We start from the raw sequence: 18,239 nt of genomic DNA on the forward strand, positions 1-18,239 counted from the left end.
TTATAGTTTTCTGAGTACAGATTCTTTGCCTCTTTGGTTAGATTTATTCCTAGGTATCTTATGGTTTTGGGTGTGATTGTAAATGGGACTGACTCCTCAATTTCTCTTTCTTCTGTCTTGTTGTTAGTGTAAAGAAATGTGACTGATTTCTGTGCATTGACTTTATATCCTGACTCTTTACTGAATTCCTGTATAAGTTCTAGCAGTTTTGGAGTGGAGCCTTTTGGGTTTTCCACATATAGTATCATATCATCTGCAAAGAGTGATAGTTTGACTTCTTTTTGCCAATTTGGATGCCTTTAATTTCTTTTTGTTGTCTGATTGCTGAGGCTAGGACTTCTAGTACTATGTTGAACAGCAGTGGTGATAACGGACATCCCTGCCATGTTCCTGACCTTAGCGGAAAAGCTTTCAGTTTTTCTCCATTGAGAATGATATTTGCGGTGGGTTTTTCATAGATGGCTTTGATAATATTGAGGTATGTGCCTTCTATCCCTACACTTTGAAGAGTTTTAATCAGGAAGGGATGCTGCACTTTGTCAAACGCTTTTTCAGCATCTATTGAGAGTATCATATGGTTCTTACTCTTTCTTTTATTAATGGATTGTATCACATTGATGGATTTGCGGATGTTGAACCAAACTTGCAGCCCTGGAATAAATCCCACTTGGTCGTGGTGAATAATCCTTTTAATGTACTGTTGGATCCTATTGGCCAGTATTTTGGTGAGAATTTTCGCATCTGTGTTCATCAAAGATATTGGTCTTTAATTCTCTTTTTTGGTGGGATCCTTGTCTGGTTTTGGGATCAAGGTGATGCTGGCCTCATAGAATGAGTTTGGAAGTTTTCCTTCCATTTCTATTTTTTGGAACAGTTTCAGGAGAATAGGAATTAATTTTTCTTTAAATGTTTGGTAGAATTCCCCTGGGAAGCCGTCTGGTCCTGGACTTTTGTTTGTTTGGAGATTTTTGATGACTGTTTCAATCTCCTTACTGGTTATGGGTCTGTTCAGGTTTTCTATTTCTTCCTGGTTCAGTTGTGGTAGTTTATACGTCTCTAGAAATGTATCCATTTCTTCCAGATTGTCAAATTTGTTGGCGTAGAGTTGCTCATAGTATGTTCTTATAATTGTTTGTATTTCTTTGGTGTTGGTTGTGATCTCTCCTCTTTCATTCATGATTTTATTTATTTGCGTCCTTTCTCTTTTCTTTTTGATAAGTCTGGCCAGGGGCTTATCAATCTTATTAATTCTTTCAAAGAACCAGCTCCTAGTTTTGTTGATTTGTTCTATTGTTTTTTTAGTTTCTATTTCATTGATTTCTGCTCTGATCTTTATGATTTCTCTTCTCCTGCTGGGTTTAGGCTTTCTTTGTTGTTCTCTCTCCAGCTCCTTTAGGTGTAGGGTTAGGTTGTGTATTTGAGACCTTTCTTGTTTCTTGAGAAAGGCTTGCACCGCTATATATTTTCCTCTCAGGACTGCCTTTGTTGTGTCCCACAGATTTTGAACCATTGTGTTTTCATTATCATTTGTTTCCATGAATTTTTTCAGTTCTTCTTTAATTTCCTGGTTGACCCATTCATTTTTTAGAAGGATGCTGTTTAGTCTCCATGTATTTGCGTTCTTTCCAAATTTCCTCTTGTGATTGAGTTCTAGCTTCAGAGCATTGTGGTCTGAAAATATGCAGGGAATGATCTCAATCTTTTGGTACCGATTGAGACCTGATTTATGACCCAGGATGTGGTCTATTCTGGAGAATGTTCCATGTGCACTAGAGAAGAATGTATATTCTCTTGCTTTGGGATGGAATGTTCTGAATATATCTGTGATGTCCATCTGGTCCAGTGTGTCATTTAAGGCCTTTATTTCCTTGTTGATCTTTTGCTTAGATGATCTATCCATTTCAGTGAGGGGAGTGTTAAAGTCCCCTGCTATTGTATTACTGTTGATGTATTTCTTTGATTTTGTTATTAATTGGTTTATATAGTTGGCTGCTCCCATGTTAGGGGCATAGATATTTAAGATTGTTAGGTCTTCTTGTTGGACAGACCCTTTGAGTATGATATAGTGTCCTTCCTCATCTCTTATTATAGTCTTTGGCTTAAACTCTAACTGATCTGATATAAGGATTGCCACCTCAGCTTTCTTCTGAGGTCCATTAGCATGGTACATTGTTTTCCACCCCCTCACTTTAAATCTGGAGGTGTCTTCAGGTCTAAAATGAGTTTCTTGTAGGCAGCATATTGATGAGTTTTGTTTTTTTTATCTATTCTGATACCCTGTGTCTTTTCATTGGGGCATTTAGCCCATTAACATTCAGGGTAACTGTTGAAAGATATGAATTTAGTGCCATTGTATTGCCTGTAAGGTGACTGTTACTGTATATTGTCTCTGTTTCTTTCTGATCTACTACTTTTAGGGTCTCTCTTTGCTTAGAGGACCCCTTTCAATATTTCCTGTAGAGCTGGTTTGGTGTTTGCAAATTCTTTCAGCTTTTGTTTTCCTGGAAGCTCTTTATCTCTCCTTCTATTTTCAATGATAGCCCAGCCGGATATAGGATTCTTGGCTGCATGTTTTTCTCGTTTAGTGCTCTGAATATATCATGCCAGTTCTTTCTGGCCTGCCAGGTCTCTGTGGATAGGTCCGCTGCCAATCTAATGTTTTTACCCTTGTATGTTACAGACTTCTTTTCCCGGGCTGCTTTCAGGATTTTCTCTTTGTCGCTAAGACTTGTAAATTTTACTATCAGGTGACGAGGTGTGGACCTATTTTTATTGATTTTGAGGGGCGTTCTTAGCATCTCTTGGATTTTGATGTTTGTTCCCTTTGCCATATTAGGGAAATTCTCTACAATAATTGTCTCCAATATACCTTCTGCTCCCCTCTCTCTTTCTTCTTCTTCTGGAATCCCAATTATTCTAATGTTGTGTCGTCTTATGGTGTCGCTTATCTCTCGAATTCTCTCCTCGTGGTCCAGTATTTGTTTGTCTCTCTTTTGCTCAGCTTCTTTATTCTCTGTCATTTGGTCTTCTATGTCACTAATTCTTTCTTCTGCCTCATTTATCCTAGCAGTGAGAGCTTCCATTTTTGATTGCACCTCATTAATAGCTTTTTTGATTTCAACTTGGTTAGATTTTAGTTCTTTTATTTCTCCAGAAAGGGCTTTTATCTCTCCGGAGAGGGTTTCTCTAATATCTTCTATGCCTTTTTCGAGCCCGGCTAGAACCTTGAGAATCGTCATTCTGAACTCTAGATCTGTCATGTTACCAATGTCTGTATTGATTAGGTCTCCAGCTTTCGGTACGGCCTCTTGTTCTTTTTTTTGAGGTGAGATTTTCCGCGTTGTCATTTTGTGCAGATAAGATTTGCTTTCTCCTGCTGTGGAATTCCACTTTCTTGGTGACTGAAGTTGGTTTTGAATGGGTTTCTTGTTGATCTTCTGGGGGAGGGGCCTGTTGTAGTGATTCTCAAGTGTCTTTGCCGCAGGTGGAATTGCACCGCCCTTGCCAGGGGCCGGGCTAAGTAATCTGCTTGGGTTTTCTTTTGGGAGCTTTTGTTCCCTGAGCACTTTCCGTAGAGTTCTGGAGGACGGGAATGAAGATGGCGGCCTCCCAATCTCTCGGCCCGGAGGAGCCAAGAGCTTGGTGTTCCACTCCTCAGTGCGCCCTTAGAGAAAAGTGCCCAACCGCCCCGCCTCCCTGGCCTGCGGTCGTGCCTTGAGGAAAGCAGTCAGTTGCTGGAGCCTGGAGAAAATCGCCAGGTCGCTTCCGTCTCCGTGGCCTCCGGCCACGCTCCGAGCCCACCCAGCCTGCAACTGGCACAAGGTAACCCTGGGCTGAGAGCTCAGTCCTCGGCTCTGTTGCTGTAGCCAGCTTCCCCACTCCAATATCTGCAAGCTCCGTGGCCCTCAGACACCCCCAGTCCTTCCGTGACCCCGCGGGACCTGGGGTTATGCTGACCCCGCCTGGGTTTCCCCCCGGTTTAGCCCCTGGAGCGAAGTCTCCCAGTGGAGCAGACTTTTAAAAGTCCTGATTTTGTGCTCTGTTGCTCCGCCGCTTGCTGGGAGCTGGCCCCTCCCCCCAGGGTCTATATTCCCGTCGCTTTGGATTCACTTCTCCGCAGGTCCTACCTTTCAGAAAGTGATCGATTTTCTGTTTCTAGAATTGTTGCTCTTCTTCTCTTCGATTTCCCGTTGGATTTGTAGGTGTTCACAATGGTTAGATAAGCTATCTAGCTGATCTCCTGCAACCCAATGTCATCTCAGCCTGCTACTTCTCCACCATCTTGACTCCTCCCATCCACATGGTCTTTCTTCTTTGTGTGTCTGTCTGTGCTTCTCTTCCTCTTGTAAGGACACCAGTCATACTGGATAGGGCCCACTCTAATGACCTCATTTAACTATACCTCTTTAAACACCTTATCTTCAAATACAATTACATTCTAAGGTACTAGCATTTAGAATTTCAATACATGAATTTTAGGAGGATACAGTTTAGCCCATAATAGGAACACATTGATATTTTGGTGTATTTCTTTCTTTAATATTATATATTAAAATGTATATGCATATTCATTTAAAGTACATATGCACATAAATAGAACTTGAATTAAAATACTTAAAATATCTATTTTCTTGTAATACTCTATGACAATTACTTCCACATGTCTTCAAATATTCTGTGAAACTATAATTTTTGATGGCTGTATAACATGCTTTCATTTACCTGTACTATTCTTCTATTTAAAATTTAAATTATATCTGCCTTATCACATTATAAATAATGCTGTAATAAAAAGTCTGGTGTATAAATCCTTGATCACAACTGATATTAGGTCACACTCCTACAAGTAGAATGCATACTTTAACGTTTTTTGTTTTTTTGTTTTTTTGTTTTTTTTAACCTATTGGCAAATTATTTTCTGGGAAGGACATGCCATTTCACATTCTTTCTAGTTGTATATATCAGTGCAGGTTTTAAATGTTTCATTTAGAAATGCAATATGAAAACAGAGTCATAATAAAAATATCATCTATGGGGTTTTCAGAGAAGGAATATATTAAGTCACCAGGAAATAGTACAGTTGATGGACTGCCAGGGAGCCTCTACCCTAATGAATTCACTAAGGTTCATATACTGGTTCTCAGGGTGGCTAAATAATTTCTTAAATATAATATGGATTATATGGGGCACCTAGATGGCTCAGTCGGTTAAGTGTCTGCCTTCAGCTCAGGTCATGATCCCAGGGTCCTGTGATCAAGCCCCGCATTGGGCTCCCTGCACAGTGGAGAGCCTGGTTCTCCCTCTCCCTCTGTTCCTCCCCCTGCTCATGCTGTCTCTCTCTTGCTTTATTTCAAATAAACAAAATCTTTAAAAAATAAATACAAATAATATGGGTTATAAATGGTTGAGCTAGATTAAGAACCTGGGTCTCTATATTGTGATGAGATCTTTGCTGGTACACTCATCTTTGGCCTCAAAGATCCAATGTTGGGGTGCCTGGGTGGCTCAGTGGGTTAAAGCCTCTGCCTTCGGCTCAGGTCATGATCCCAGGGTCCTGGGATCGAGCCCCCCATCGGGCTCTCTGCTTAGCAGGGAGCCTGCTTCCTCCTCTCTCTCTGTCTCTGCCTACTTGTAACCTCTGTCTGTCAAATAAATAAATAAAATCTTAAAAAAAAAAAAAAAAGCAGCAGCAGCCAGTGTTGATCTCCTGTTCCAAATCTTGGAATTTAATATCCACACTTCCTTCCTCCAGTTGCTCTTGGCAGGAGTTTATCTCAGCTATCTCTCTGTAGAACCTAAATCCCACTCCAACCCAACCCAGCTCTTGTCCTCATAGTGGTTGGTTATGGTGTCTCAGGGGAAGGGATGTTTATACAGACAGCACTCATGCCTATTTGTTGAATGCAATACATATTCAAGAGAAAAAATTCTTAATGTATCTGGGCAAGGCCAATGTTTTGCAATTTAATTTAAAAGTGAAAATGAATGTTCAGAGTAGGTTTTCCTTACCTTACTGACATTATTTGCAACACAAAATTTGTGAAATCATTTGACTCTAAGTCAGAAGGACAACCTGACTTCCTGCACCTGCATAAAATCAAGAAACATAATATAAAAAAGTAAAATTGAATCTATTTCAGACTAAGGAAATCAAACATTATTTAATTTAAGTTTTAAAAGCATTATATATGCAAATTTCAACCCAGTCTCAGAACTCATCAGTCAAAGGTTAAAACAAGTCGTATATTTATATATAAAATTGGGGATATAAATACATAGGCTATTCTGAGGCTAATCTAATTTCATTCATTAATTCATTCAGCAAGTTTTAATCAAATAAGAATCTATTTTTAGCACTTGTTATCAAGATGAGTAAGGCATTGTCACTGCCCTCAAGTGAGAGAGAGCTATTGCTGTTGTGGGGGTCAAAGAAATTAGGGCAGAGCAAGGTGATAAGAACAGTAATAGATACAGGCAAACCAAAGTGATTCATTTGTTCTAGAGATTTTTTTTTAAATTTATTTATTTGACAGAGATCACAAGTAAGGAGAGAGGCAGGCAGAGAGAGAGGAAGGGAAGCAGGCTCCCTGCTGAGCAGAGAACCCCGTGTGGGGCTCGATCCCAGGACCCTGAGATCATGACCTGAGCCGAAGACAGAGGCTTTAACCCACTGAGCCACCCAGGCGCCCCTGTTCTAGAGATTTTGGTTGTGAACGGCCGGAAGGCCAAGATTAGAGTCTGTTGTTTTTACAGATGTATCCCCCACACGTGGCACAGTGTTCACCCACTGGGTTAAGATAAAATGACTTAGGTGATCAGTCAAATACTTGCACAACAAATGAGATATATGTTTAATAAATAACAATCACTTATGATTAGCCATAGTAGCTGTCTCAACATTACCTTTACCCCGTGACTATTGGAAGATGTCTTGAAACCTTAGCAAAGTCAGCATTCAACTTCTAGTTTCCATGTTTTTAATTTAGTAATTTCTTCTTTTAAGAATGAAAATCGAAAGTGTTATCTGCTTGTTGAGCATGTACCGAGGGATCAGAAAAGTAGCTTAGAGTGCTTGCAAACCTTCTCAAATAAAACTAACAGATTCATATTCTCAGCCTACTAATTTCATCCCTAAGTTCTTCTGACTTTCAAGAACCCCCTTTGTATTGACCCCATATCCAACCGTGGTAATGATGATGATGGTAGGTGGTCAAACCTACCAGGCAGTATGATGGACACATGTAACCTATGAAGCAGAAACTATCATCCTTCCCATTTTACACACAGGAAACTGAGTATCAGAGATGTTCAGATACTTGCTCCAAAATTAGGGGATGGACTGGGATTCAGACGAAGCAATCTGATGTCAGAGACATAATGCTTCTCTCATTCTAGGGTAGATACTGACACACCCATGGCTGAATCTCAATTTTCTAGCCACTGACTCTTTCTGTTTGACCTGCTTGGGGCTTTTATTTGTTTGTTTTCTTTCCTTTCATTTTGTTTTGTTTTATAATTTGCTTTAAAGTTATGAGCTTTCAGGTTCACTAGAATTTGACACCAATTCAACAGTTTTATGCCCAGTCGCTTCAAGAATTTGTGTTATCTTTCTGACCCTTCTCTGAAAGGCGATTGAATTTTTGGAGGCATTCCTATGCCTCATTTAATGAATTTTTTTTACCATGTTCATCCAGTAAGGAATGGTAGGGCTGGCAGGGGAAGGAGTAAGGAGGAGAAGTAGCTGGCATTTGTGTAGTCATTGCATTGATTCCTTTGTATAAAATTATGTATTTAATCCTTATAACAACCTGAGGCAGGTTTCATTACCCCCACTTTACGTATGAGGATATTAGTCCTAAAGAGTTTAAATAACAAGTCCAAGGTCATAGAATTATGGAGATAAAAGAACAGATTCAAGTCGGGTCTACTGGATTCCACATTTGAGGCCTGTTCCCACATCCTTTTCACTAGTGATGAACTCACTCTCTACTACTGAAACTCCCTGGTTTCATTTTCACTCTTTTCTGTTCATTAGAAATTATATTCCACATATCTTGTTGTATTAATCAGGTTAAGTTAGATTATGTGGTGGTGGTAGGGAACCTGGGTGGCTCAGTGGGTTAAAGCCTCTGCTTTCGGCTCAGGTCATAATCCCGGGGTCCTGGGATCGAGTCCCGCATCGGGCTCTCTGCTCAGCAGGGAGCCTGCTTCCTCCTCTCTCTCTCTCTTTCTCTCTCTCTCTCTCGGCCTGCCTCTCTGCCTACTTGTGATCTCTGTCTGTCAAATAAATAAATAAAATCTTAAAAAAAAAAAAAGAATATGTGGTGGTAATAAATTAACACCAAAATCTCAGTTTAACTCCATGAATCTTTTCCATATTACATAGGCAAAGCGGTAATATGGGCGTAGAGGTAGAGGACTCCTTCAAGTGCTCCGTCAGGGATACTAGCTGATGGAAATTTCCACCACTGGATATGCCACTGGTCACTACAGCAGAGGAAGAATACTGGAAACTCTTAAGCTTGGTATTATATTCTTTAACACATAATTAGCCGTATGACGGCTTATTTTTCGGGTAGTCAAAAATCTCTCTACTTTCTTCTTCCCAGAGCTAGAACATGCTTCTCTCCTCCCAATATAAAGAACCCAAACATCGGGGTTTCTAGCAATGCATAATAGCCTTGGCATCAAATTGAGGGGTCATTCTTCATCATCTAGGTTCCTGTTAGTTACATAGACAGGAAATCCACAACCCTCCAGCACACATCTGATACAAGGTGCCAGATAACCACAGTGAGGGATTAAAGTTGGAGTCATGCAATGCAGCAGTCAGGTCTGTGCTGCAACACCGCTGGGCCGATGTTGTCAAGAACAGCACCCCAAGGATTGGGAGGAATCTTCAATTTGGCTCTGATTGTGCTTTCTGGTTGGAGAACTCTGATTCATTGTTTTCCGTGATCCCTGTTCACCGATCTGGGAGGTTCTCTTTGGTCCCTTATCCTCTGTACCACATACAAAAATGACTGTTGAGGTACTGCAGTCCTTATCCATTAGAAGGTTGTGGCCCCAGATGTGCTAGCCCAAGCCTGTCACTCAGAGATGTAGTAGACTTCGTATTTGTTTGTTTCCTGCCATTTCCAGGTACAAGGAATACCGCTGTCCCTGTTACATACAGGCCTTTTTAGAAACTTGGTCCTCACATTTGTTACATTTCTTTATCTTCCTGACACCAAAACTTCTGTCTCCTGACAGTTAAAGGTGGGTACACTGAGTTTGCCTGAAATAGTAGGTAGAAGGGACTTGCTTAATATGAGCTTTGCCCTGAAATAATTAATCAATTGATAAGCTTTTCTGAATATCATATCCTTAATCTGATATTTCTCCTGTGGTACATTAATCCATTGAAGGATTGTGACAGCTGTTTTGAAGGTCATGGCCTTCAACTAATCTTTCCTAAAGGTTGGAATTGTCATTCAAATTTGTCTTTCTCAATATTGGCAGGTCATGCACTTCTGGAATTTTTCTGTTTGCTTCTATTTCTCTTTGCAACCAGCCAGCTCTTTTGTGGGTTTCTCTCTTTCTTTCTGTAATCCCAAGGCAAATGCAGAAAATAACCACAAATACACACTACAATCATTTTGTTTTCCACCGCCATTCCCCCAGAGCTATAGTTCATCCACTGTACCATCTCCCTTGCAAGTTACCGCAGAGCACAGTTTTATCAAATGTCTGGCCATTGCAGAGCAAGGATGGCTATTAACTCCAGCCTGTTTGCTTAGTGGCCTTACCCTTTATCATTTTTAGTTTTTCAGGGACCACATCCCACCACTGGTACTAATTTTATCATTAATTAGGACAGGCTAGATATACTGCATTACAAATTAACCTCTAAATGCCAGGGCCTTTGTACAAGTGCTTGCTGCCTTTCCATGCTGCATAGCCAACACAGTTAGGCAGGGGCGTGCTCTTTGTGGTCTCTCAGGAATCCAAACTGAGTGAAGTCTGTAATCCAACCTGTCACTGCTACCGGGGAAGAGAGAAGCCTGGAGAATTCACATGGTTCTTCTGTGTTTTAGCCTGGAAGTAATACACATCACGTTTGCTCAGAACAGGTTACATATGGATCTGCTTTACTGCACAAACGCTGGAAAGCTGAGAACACCTGAAATATTTGCTGAGCATTCCTGTTTCTGTCATATGTGCCTTCTAAAAATCTAGCATCAGGTCTATGACTTGAAGTCCTAGCTTCAGTATTATTTCAGTGTCCCCAAGGAAAACAATATCCATAAAGACTCTCCCCCCGCCCAACCCATTCCCACCCTGCAAACGGAGCATCTTCTCAAGCAACCTGCAAGTTTGCTTAAAATTCTATATGGGAATCATGTTGATTCTGCTCGCAGTGAAACATGCCTCAATAACAATGAATGGTTTTGCCTCTACTGTAACTGTAGTGTAGGTCCATTTGACTAAAACTTGAGTACATCCTAAGACATTTTGAAGAATTTCTTCCTTTTAAAGCTGCTATATTTACTGACATTTCTACCCCCTGGGAATCTGGTTCTCTTGTTTATTAGAGCTGCTAAAATGAAAGTTTGCCACCTGATTAATTTTAATAGTTTAGCCAGAAACCTGTGGATAATGTATATTGGCTGCCAAGCTTGAGATAAATTCTGTTGGCTCTGTTGCAAAGATTTGGCAGAAATAAAGTCTGCCCTTTGCAAGAAAGAAGCACAGAGGAGCTGGAGGGATGGAATTTCAAAAGCAAGTATGAAGCAAAAGACTGTTTTGTCTTTCTCTGTGACTTCCCACTGCTACCAGGATCTGTAAACCCATTCAGCAATTCCTTTTTAGACCTCGTATGTTTTATTTTAGCATTATAGTTAAGGAAGAGATGTAAGCCTTTTGTGTATGGCTGGACCCAATTCAAAGCAGAAAGACTTCAGAGGTGGCTTGGTGAAGCCAGCTGTAGGTTGTTGTGATTTTTAAAGAGATTTGGACAACTAAACAGCATCTTAAGGCACCAGGAGTTTACAATGGGAGATTTGTATTGGAAGAAATCACACTGTTGTGTGATTTATTCACCTCCTAGTTTTGTTTTTTTGTTTTTATTTTTGTTTTCCAATGCTGGTTCTTCCTCAAGACCTGCTACATAATTTGCAGGACTCAGTGCAAAATAACAAGGCTGATCTCCTTATTCAAAAATCAAGGGGAAAATGCCATTAGAAGTATTAAAATACAAAGTTTTTTCCTCCCCTTTGTGGTCCCCCCTCCCTTTATTTGCTATTCAATTCTAAGTAAAGGGAAGTTACAATTTTAAATGATCAGCATGGATCTTTCCATCTTTGTATCATGAAATGCCACTTCTAAATGCAAATATCAGAGCATTTAACTTGTATGCAGAATCACTGAAATTATACAATTCTGATTTGTGGCTTATCCCCAGAGACTGCCTGGAACTGGCAGAAATGAAAATTACAAGCCAGACTCAGGAAGGCTGTCATGAGGGGCAGGGGATGCTCTCAGGCATGGAGCAATCCAAGGAAGTACCCCTTAGGCATGAGGATATTTGTAGGGTGATCCAGGATCTCTCAGGCACCCGGGCTCTGCCAGATGATATAGGCCACGTGCACACTTGCTCTGCCTAACAGCAGCCTGAACCACTTACCATGCATTGGCCAGGACAGCATCTTGAGAGGTTGAGCCAGATATCTCCCTGCCACAGGCCCAAGTTCTCAGTCCCATGTATGGGCAACCCCCAAGGGTGTTGTAACCTGCATATCTGGATGCCCTTGGCATCTGGACTGGGGACAGGTAAGAAGCTCTCCACTTACTCACCACGGAGCTATGGGCAGTAACTACTAAGCCCCACCCTTACCCCTAGAAGCCATGGAATATCGGTGCCTAACTCCCATCTATGCCAGGACCAGAATGTAGCAAGGAAACCAGCATGGGGAAGGAGAGGCTAGGCAAGGCAGAGGACAAAGGTAAGGGGAACTGAGAATTTGTCCGGAAGAGGCATTTAGAGCCAGGACCATGTGAGCTAAGAGGGCCAAACTTAAGCTCCATTATTTTATTGTGCTCTGTTTATAAGACATAAATTCAAAGGTAAAATTATTAAGAATTTCAAGACAGCAACAACAGAACACTAAACTCTAAGCATAGGTCCTTCTGAGGCCAGGCTCTGTGCAACTGCAGTAGGCCCCCACAGAGCCAACCCTGTCCTTTTTTAGGAAGTGGTCTACCTGCTATCATTCAACAGGCATGAGAGTGGTGACCAGTGACTGAAGTTGTGATATGGTGTATGTCAGAATTTGAAGATGAAGAGATGTCATTAAACAAACTGTCTTTAAGAAAATCTACACACACACACACACATATATATAGATTTTAAATGTATCTATATCTATATATATATATATATGTGTGTGTCTTTAAGAAAATCTAGTTATAGGAGCACCTGGGTGGCTCAGTGGGTTAAAGCCTCTGCCTTCAGCTCAGGTCATGATCCCAGGGTCCTGGGATTGAGCCCCGCATTGGGCTCTCTGCTCAGCCGGGGGCCTGCTTCCTCCTCTCTCTCTGCCTCTCTGCCTACTTGTGATCTCTGTCAAATAAATAAAATCTTTAAAAAAAAATCTACATACATATGTAGATTGTATATATAGTATATATAGTATATATATATATATAAATATTTTAAGAAAAAAATTTTTAAAATATTTTATATATAAATATATAATATATAAATATATTTATGTAGATTTTATATATATAGTATATATATTTGTGTACATACATATTTTTAAAATATTTTATATGTATAGTATATATATTTATATATATAAATATTTTAAGAAAAAATATATATTTTTAAAATTTTTATATATATATGTGTGTATATATGTATAAATGGAATATTACTCAGGCATCAAAACGAATGAAATCTTGCCATTTGCAATGATGTGGCTAGCATCAGAGGTTATTATGCTAAGTGAGGTCAGTCAGTCAGAGAAAGACAAATATATGATTTCATATGTGGAATTTAAGAAAGAAAACAGATGAACATAATAAGACAAAATTAGAGAGCGAGACAAACTCTAAGAGATTCTGAACTACAGGAAACAAACTCAGGGTTGCTGGAGGGGACAGGAGTAGGGGAATGGGGTAACTGGATGATGGGCATTAAGGAAGTCACGTGATGTGATGAGCACTGGGTGTTATACACAACTGATGACTCACCAGACTCTACCTCTGAAACTAATAATACACTACATGTTGCTTGACTTGAAAGAAAAGGGAATAAAGGAAGGAAGGGAGGGAGGGGCGGGCAGGCAGGCAGGCAGGAAGAAGGGAGGAAATCTACTTTAGGAGAGTAACACACACTATATCTCTTCAGGTAAAGGAGAGAATACAACTTTTCCTGCTCATTTGGAATGATCTTTGTTCAGTTCTGTGCTGTATTTAGGATAAGTAAGTTTATTCAGCAATAAAATTTAGCTCTGAAATTTCAGTGGTGTAACATCAAAAGGTTGATCTCTTACTCGTGGTGTATACGTATCGGGAGTGAGCAGGGAGTTTTGATTCACACTGTATTCAGGGATCGAGGCTGGCAGAGGCCCTACCATTCTGTGCCCTCTGGAAGCAGGGCCTCTGAAGTCACTGTTCCCGGAGAAGAGAGCAGTGAAGATTTGAGCATCAGGATTAGGATGATTCAGCCCAAAGGTGGGAAGGCCACTTCCATGTACAGGGAATTAGCTAGAATTAGTATCAATACAGTAGCTCTGTATGACTAAAGGAGGCCTGAGCAATGTGGAGAGCCCTGTATTTGGTGAACAAAAGTTGCCTCTGCCATGATTTTCATAGCATTAAATGTTGTCATTTCAGGGGTGATGCCCTATTGTGTTCATGGCTGGGAGTTAGACCCAGCTCTCTCTCGGTCAATCTCTTTTCCCTGACAGTTGTGATTATTAGATCTTCTAACTGTACTGAGCCAAAGTTTCTTCAGTGTAACAGAGAGATAATAAAGGCCAGGTCACAATATTATTATAGATGTCTGTGAAAACCCTAAAATCATCACAAGCTATTCAAATAATGAAATGCTATTGTAAATCAGACTGAAAGAAAACCAAAGAGATACATTTATCTTGTCCTAAGCATCAAAATTCTCAAAAAGATATTTAATGCATTATTTCTTGGACACGCTGAGGGAGAAGTAAATTAGACACTGCTATTAGTCATCAATTATTACATACCAAATTACTCCAGAAGTTTGTAGCTTAAACCGACAAAATTTATCATCCCACAGTTTCTGTGGGTCAGGAATCCAGTCCTAGCTTAGTTGTGCCTTCCGGTTCAGCGACTCTCACAAAGCTAAAACAAGGATGTCAGCTAGCACTATAGTCATCTCAAGGCTCAACTAGGGAAAGATTTGTTTCCAAGCTCACTCATGTGGTCCTTGGCAGAATTCACCTCTTCCTTGGCAACCAAACTGAGGGTCTCAGTTCTTAGAGCAATTCATATCATGGCATCTTGCTCCACCAGAATGGGTAAAGGGGAAGTTCCAGATAGACACATAAATGGACAGATAGATAAACAGACAGACAGACAGATACAATAAGAAAAGAGAAGGATCGGGGCACTTGGGTGGCTCAGTGGGTTAAAGCCTCTGTCTTCAGCTCAGGTCATGATCCCAGGGTCCTGGGATTGAGCCCCGCATTGGGCTCTCTGTTCAGCAGGGAGCCTGCTTTCTCCTCTCTCTGCCTGTCAAATAAATAAATAAAATCTTAAAAAAAAAAAAAAAGAAGGATCAAGAATGAAGTTAGTCTTTTATAACAATCTCTGTGTGACACCCCATCACTGTTGCCATTCTTTAGAGCAAGTCTATTCTATTCCATTCTTTAGAAGCAAGTCACTAGGTCCAGCCCCTAATCAAAGAGAGGGGACTGCCCAAAAACTTAAATTCTAAGAGACTGGGATCATTGGGAGACATTTTAGAAACTACTTACCACAGAGACTTTAGTCTACCTTTTCCTTCTTTATAAGAAAGAAAAGAGGTTGTAAACATCCCCATCCCCATCTATCACTGCCTTTGTGCAGTTCTGACCCACTCCAGCTCAGCTATTACAACTGTCTCTTAACTGATGTGTGTGGTTCATTTGAACCTTGTCCTATCACCTTCCCATATTTACCATGATCAGAAGGAGCCTTCCAGAAGTATTGATTATTTTATTCTACTCAAAATTATAATATGTAAAGAAAATTCTATGTATTGCAAAGAGGTTCCTACATACTAGAGACTTTTCTACCTTCACTTTCTTAGAAATTATCATTTTTTCTTTGTTAATGATTAATACAGATAGGATTTGTTTTGTCCTTGAAGTATATTTGAATTTTTAAATTTTAATTCAAGTATATTTAACATTAGATGCTATATTCATTTCAGGTGCACGATATAGTGATTCAGCAATTCCATCTATTACTCAGTGCTCTTAATAAGCAAACTCTTAATCCCCTTCCCCTATTTTGCCAATCTCCCCACCCACCCCTCCTATAGTACCATCAGTTTGTTCTCTATAGGTAAGAGGTGTTTTTTGGGTGTCTCTTTTTTCCCCCTTTGTTTAGTTGCTTTATTTCTTAAATTCCACATATGAGCGAAATCATGGTATTTGCCTTTCTCTGTCTTATTTTGCTTAGCATTATACTCTCTAGATCCACCCATATTGTTGCAAATGGCAAGATTCCATGCCTTTTTATGGTTGGATAATATTCCACATTTTCTTTTTCCATTCATCTATGGATGAACAATGTTGCTTCGAAATCTTGGCTATTGTATATCATGCTGAAAGAAACATAGAGGTACATGTATCCCTTTAATTAGTGTTTTTGCATTCTTTGGGTAAATGCACAGAAGTCTGATTACTGGATTGTAGGGTAGATTATTTATAATTTTTTGTGGAACTTCCATACTGTCTTCTACAGTGACTGTACCCCTTTGCTTTCCCACCAACAGTGCAGGAGGGTTCCTATGTCTCCATATCCTCACCACCTTTGGATTCTAGCCATTCTAACAGGTGTGAAGTGAAACCTCTTGTGGTACTGATTTGCATTTCCCTGATGATGAGTGTTACTGAGTATCTTTTCATGTGTCTGTTGGCCATCTGGATGTCTTCTTTGGAGAAATGTGGGTTCTTGTCTTCTGCCCACTTATAATCAGATTATTTTTGGAAGACATTAAGTTTCATGGGTTCTTTATATATTTTGGATACTACCCCTCTATTGGATATGTCAGTGGTTATCTTTTAGTTTTGTTGGTTGTTTCCTTCACACTGTACAGAAGCTTTTTATTTTGATGTAGTCCCAAGAGTTTATTTTTGCTTTTGTATCCCTTGCCTCAGGAGACATATCTAGAAAGATGTTGTTATGGCTGATGTCAGAGAAATTACTGCCTATGCTTTCTTCTAGGATTTTTATGGTTTCAGATTTCACATTTAGATCCTTTATCCATTTTGAGTTTATTTTTGTGTCCAGTTTCATTCTTTTGCATGTAGCTGTCCAGTTTTCCCAATACCATTTGTTGAGGAGAGTTTTTCCCATTGTCTATTTTTTCTTGCTTTCTCAAGGATTAATTGACCAAGTAATTGTGGTTTTATTTTGGGGCATTCTGTTCTTTTTCATTAATCTATGTGTCTATTTTGTGCCAGTACCATGCTGTCTTGATTACTTACTTGAAGTCTGGAATTGTGATACCTTCAATTTTTTCTTTTTCAAGATTGCTTTGGCTATTTGGGGTTTTTTGTGGTTACATACAAATTTTAGGATTATTTGTTCTAGTTCTGTGAAAAATGCTATTGACATTTTTTAAAAAGATTTTATTTATTCATTTGACAGAGATCACAAGTAGGCAGAGAGACAGGCAGAGAAAGAGGAGGAAGCAGGCTCCCCACTGAGCAGAGAGCCCGATGCGGGGCTTGATCCCAGGACCCTGGGATCATGACCTGAGCCAAAGGCAGAGGCTTTAACCCACTCAGCCACCCAGACACCCCTGCTATTGACATTTTTGATAGGGACTGTATTAGATCTGCAGATTGCTTTGGGTAGTATAGACATTTTAATAATATTTGTTCTTCGATTCTATGAGCATCTAGTGTCTGCATTTGTTTGTGTTGTCTTCAGTTTCTTTCATCAGTCTTTTATAGTTTGCAGAGTACAGGTCTTTCACCTCTTTGGTTAAGTTGAAGGTATTTTATTACTTTTGGTGCAATTGTAAATGGGATTGTTTTCTTAATTTCTCTTTCTGTGGCTTCATTAGTAGTATATAGAAATTCAATGGATTTCTCTACATTGATTTTGTATCCTATGACCTTACTGAATTCTTTATTAGTTCTATGAGTTTTCTGGTAGTTTTTAGGCTTTCTACATACAGTATCATGTATCTGCAAATAGTAAAAGTTTTACCTCCTCCTTATCAATTTGGATGCCTTTTATTCCTTTTTCTTGTGTGATCGCTGTGCCTAGGACTTCCAGTACTATGCTGAATAAAAGTGGTGAGAATGGGCATCACTGTCTTGTGCTTGACCTTAAGGGAAAAGCTCTCAGGTTTTCACCATTGAGGATGATGTTGGCTGTGGGTTTTTCATACATGGTCTTTTACTATGTTGAAGTACGTTATCTCTAAACCTACTTTCTTGGAGGTTTTTATCATGAATGGGTGTTATATTTTGTCAAATGCTTTTTCTGTGTCTAATGAAAAATTTTTTTTATCCTTTGACTTATTGATGTTATATCACATTGATTTGCAAATATTGAACCACACTTGCATCATAGGAATAAATCCCCCTTGATTGTGAATGATTTTTTAATGTATTGTTGGATTTTATCTGTTGTTATTTTGTTGATACATATGTTCATCAGAGATACTGGCCTGTAGTTCTGTCTTTCTTTGAGTGTATCTCTGGTTTTGGAATCAGGGTAATGTAGGCCTCATAGAATTCATTTGGAAGTTTTCCTTCCTCTTCTATTTTTGGGAAAAGATTGAGAAGAATCTTTTCTTCTATCACCATAGGTGGTAGAATTCACCACCTATGAAGTCATCTGGTCCTGGATTTTTGTTTCTTGATAGTGTTTTGATTACTGATTCAGATTCATTGCTGGTAGTCAGTCTATTCAAATTTTCTGTTTCTTCCTGCTTCAATTCTTGTAGCTTGTATGTTGGAAGGGATATATCCATTTCTCCTAGGTTGTCC

Source organism: Martes martes (assembly GCF_963455335.1).
Source record: "Martes martes genome assembly, chromosome: 16".
Taxonomy (NCBI): domain Eukaryota; kingdom Metazoa; phylum Chordata; class Mammalia; order Carnivora; family Mustelidae; genus Martes; species Martes martes.